A 4,711-nucleotide genomic window follows, 5' to 3' on the forward strand; every position below is an offset into this window, starting at 1 on the left:
TAGTGCCTTGCATGTTAAAAGTTTAAATCTTCAGTTAAAATAATTACAAATGTTTCCAAGTGAACAGCACAAACTCTGATGTAGTTCCTTGAATTCAGTTCCAGTGGCTCTCCTGTAGGTAACTGTATTCCAAAAGGATTAAGTGATGACATGGTGAGGGTGGTAATAGCATGCTTTCCCATTTTGTGCTTTTGTGGGGTTTTTGTGTGGGTGTGGGTGGGGGAGTTGTATTTATGAAAGAGAGAGAGAGAGAGAGAGAGAGAGAGAGAGAGAGAGAGAGAGAGAGAGAGAGAATAGAGTTGGTTGGGTGGGAGAAGTATCTGAGGGGGGGAACCAGAGGAGGGGAGAACATGATCAGAATGTACTATATGAAAAAAATGTTTTTGTTTTTGTTTTTGTTTTTTTTTTTGTTTTGGTGTGTGTGTGTGTGTGTGTGTGTGTGTGTGTGTGTGTGTGTGTGTGTGTGTTTAAAGCAATCCAGTTTTCCTGGCCTAGCAACCTATGCTGCTATTTTCCTGGAAAGGAAAAAACTTGATAGAAAGGAAGATTAAACTCAGGTTTCTCAGTTTGTTCAAAACATTTCTTTTTATCTGTTATTTAAGGATGTGGTTGTGAAGCTAGAATTCCAGAAGGCCAGGCATCTTCAGTTGCTGTATGAAAACAAACTGTATATGATTCTTCACAATATGGTTGGCATCTCTCACATATGGCATTCCTCACATATGTACTCGTCATGGATCTTATAGGGCCACACTCTGAAGGTCTCTTCAGTTCCTGTTTAAGAAGGTTCACAATGAAGATTACTTTTGTTAGCTGACCAGATGATAAGTAGAACTGAACACATGCATACAAATAATCTTCTACATAGAGGCAGATAATTTCTTAATGGGTATTGGGCATCACTGTAAGGTTACTCCTTACTGATTTTGGTTTGACCAAAAAGTACAGAACCCACAGTGCAAAGCTACACACCCCATTCAGACAAGATATAAACCTCAATGGCACTGCTCAATATGCTAGCATCAGTACACATTTTGGTCTTCAGCAGACATGGAATCTTTAGGGTATGTCTTAATGTATTTTAATAGGAACAGTCTGCCCGTCAAGGGCTAAAGCCTGCAATAAAGAAACAGAAATGTGAAAAGATTAGTGAAAGGTCCACTGGTATTGAAGTTTTGTGTATGTGGTTTCCTGCAGAATTAGGCATGTACGTAAATTAATGTTGTGGGCTGTGCCTTGAGAAAGCTCCAGATTGCATGCATCTGAGACAGTATTCAGCATCCTCCTCAGGACCCTGAACTACCGATATTTGATTGGATAGTGTTAAAGCAGAAAGTGGGACAGCAGACAACCTCTTCCAGGGGGCAGGGGCAGCACGTCCAATCCCCCACAGGCAAGCACACTGACAAGCTAAGAGTAACAGGAACACTATCTGGGTGTAAACTGAGCACGAGAAGCAGCAGCGTAGATGATTAGAGCAGCATTTGTTTCTCCCCAAATCTAGAACTTTCAGTTCATATGTACAGTGCTGGTGGTTGTGAACAACCATTTACTTGGTGTAAAGAACTTGATTTCCATATAAACTGGCTCTAGGCAGCATTGCTGATGTTGGTCCTGAGCTGTAGTTGCAGTAATAATGAATACTAAGTGAGGTAGTGAAATATGGTGTCTGGTGGTCTATAGCATTTATTTTCCCCAAGTGGAAAAGTTAACTAAATATTTGACACAGGAATTGGTGGAGAAATTGTGAATATGCCATTTTTTTTTGTTAAAAGCTTTTTTTTTTGAACCATACTGCTTTGAGATATCATTTTAGAAGAATAGCATGAACAGTCTTTAGTCACAGTTGTGATAGTTGTTCATGTTCACAACTGTGCAATCTTAGGCTATTTCCACCCCTAGGATTCCTAGGTTGTCCACTTAAAACATCCTTCCAATGGCTGGTTTCTTGTTTGCAAGCCAGAGATTCCAGGGTTTGAGCATTTGAAAGACTGTGCCTGCTTACCTGTGCTAGAAATAACAGCATCTAAAGTGAAGACCATAAGAAAAATAATGTGGAGACTACTAGATTATACTGAGGACTTGGCATTAACTCTATAATGTTCTTGGTATTAAAAAACAAAAGCATATTTATCACAGGAATTTAGTTACCATATTACAACTAGACATGTATTTGTGTTGCCTAGATAAATGTAATCACTGTAAACATTAAAAAAAAGAAAAATTATTCAATTAAAAAAAAGAAAAAGAAGAGATAGCACGTTAAATACCTGTATCCACTCACTCCAAGTATCGAGGCAGAGTTATCACTGTGAGTTCAAAGCTAACTTGGTAAGTAAATTGAAGGCCAGCCTGGTCTACCATTGAGAACTTGTCTCAAATCTCTAAAATAAACAAGTGTTAATGCTAGTAGTTTCTCATGTGTCTCCTTGTCTGTTTGTGTCTCGAGAGTTCACTTCTCTGTATTAGTGGATAACACGCCATGGTATGATGTCTGCCTATTCACTTACTGAAGGAAACTGTCATTTACAGTGACTGAAACTTATGAATGAAGCTGCTATAAATATTCATGTGTGAGTTCAGTGTGGATTGAGTTTTCAACACATTGGGCTAAATACATACACGTGTGCTTGATGGATAATTGCAATGAGGTCGAACTTAATTTTTCCCTTCACGGATTGTGCTTTGGTTATCTTAGCTAAAGAGCCATCACCAATGACTGTCCTTTGAGTTTTTCCCTGTCCCTTATTGTCTGGAAAAATTTATAGTGTTTTTGTGTTTTATATTTAGGCTTCTGATCTTTTTTGAGTTAATATTTTTGAAACTGGTAGAAATTGTTTTGTATAGTGTTACATAGAAACTGTTGATATGTTTTTATGCACACCCCAGTGTCCTTTGTTGGAAAACACCACCCTTTGGCTCTGGAGTTGCTTTGGTTCCTTTGTGGAAGCTCAGTTGGCCATGTTTGTCAGGGCTAGTGTGGGCTGTATATTATCTGTTGATCTATTTGCCTTTTCCTGTCTGCTCCCTGCTGTCTTGATAGCTGCAGCCTTACCCTACATTGATGCCAGGCCATACCAGTTCCCCGCCTGCATTCTCTGCTTCAGCAATGTGTTTTTATTCAAGCTCTTCCTACAATTTTGCTGCTTTAAAGTCTGGCCTGATAACAGCTATATCCTTGCCTTGTCTGCAGTGTGTTTCTGAGGCTTGCTTCATTGTGTTTTCACTGCTCAGTGTGTCTTGACATGTTTGGTTGATAGATAGTATATAATAAATGGAAGTTAAACAGGCCTCTAGTTCCAATGTCTCTGCTGATTGGACTGGAAGTTCCATGTCTGCTGTTGGCTGAGATGCAAATATTCTCTCTGCTAAGGCAGAACCCAGGGCTTTGCGAATGCAGCTGAGGACTCTTTCGCGGAGCCTACTTCAGCCCTTGTCCCTTTGCCTACCTGGGGAAAGGGTCTGCACAGCGAATCATGTTTTCGGTGCTTTCAGCCGCAGTTCTGGTTGCACAGGAGCCTGGTTGATATGGTTACCTGTGAAGTAAGTGGAACATCTTGAGGTCTTTGGAATAGGTCTGGGTCTTTTGGAGAGGCCACACATCTGGGCAGCAAAGTTCTCAAGTGCTCCTCAGCTTTCCACACTTCTTTACTCAAGACATGGCTGATGTTGAGGATCCCCACCCACTTTGCTATGAATGATAGACTGGGCGGGGACTGGGGATTGGTTAAATCTGGGGCAAAACCCCATTGGATAGAATCTGATAAAAACAGTTGAGGACAGAACCTGAGGAGGGTAGGGAGGACAGACTTTAGGGATCTATTAGAAGCTTACTTGTCTCCTTCCTGTTCCTGTGAGGTGTGAGGATTTTCCTCCAGTCTTCCCCTTGAGACCTGACCATCTCCCAGGGCAACACTTACAAAAGTGCCAGTCTCCCACAGGACCAGTTCCAAGTGTATACATGTCTTTCTCTCTGATTTGTCCTTGCATCCTCATAATTGCCTTTTCAGTTTCCCTGCCAGCCCCTGGGCCTCAGATAGCTCTGGTCCTAGAATCTTCTGCCTCTCTGTGCTTGCCCGTCCCTCCCATTTTTTAAACAACAGCTTCAACTGAGGGTTTTGAGTTCATTGGATCTAAAGTCAATATTCACATTTTTTTTTTTTTTTACTTATAAACTGTATGGCTGTGGCTCAGGCTTCTTGCTAGCTAGATCTTACAACTTAAATTAGCCCATTTCTATAAATCTATACTTTGCCACATGGCTTGTGGCTTACCAGTATCTTTACATTATGCTTCCTCTGTGTCTGGCTGGCAACTCCAGACTCAGCCTTCCTGTTCCCAGCATTCTCCTCTCTCTTTGTCCCACCTATCCTTCCTTCCTGGCTACTGGCCAATCAGCACTTTATTTATTAACCAATCAGAGCAACACATTCACAGCACACAGAGCAATATCCACAGCACTCCCCCCCTTTTTTTTTCAAAAGGGAAGGTTTTAACTTTAACATAGTAAAATTATATATAACAAAACAATTATAAAGCAAGAATTATAGTTATAATATCTAGTCTATTTGTATTTGGCAAAATTAAAGAAGATATCCTATCTATCCTATATTTGTGAGTCTAAGGTTTCATATATAACTTATCTTTTATCATAACTAAGCAAAATTATAACTCTCTAGTCTTCAACTACATCAAAGGCCTCAGAAGAATA

The 4,711-nt window shown here is 40.3% G+C and overlaps 1 pseudogene; it reads left to right on the top strand.

Moving 5' to 3' along the window:
- Positions 1-608: 608 nt before the first annotated feature.
- LOC118584600 lies at positions 609-1,476 on the top strand (annotated as a pseudogene).
- Positions 1,477-4,711: the final 3,235 nt, after the last annotated feature.

This window comes from Onychomys torridus, chromosome 5 (genome assembly GCF_903995425.1).
Source record: "Onychomys torridus chromosome 5, mOncTor1.1, whole genome shotgun sequence".
NCBI classification, from domain to species: Eukaryota; Metazoa; Chordata; class Mammalia; order Rodentia; family Cricetidae; genus Onychomys; species Onychomys torridus.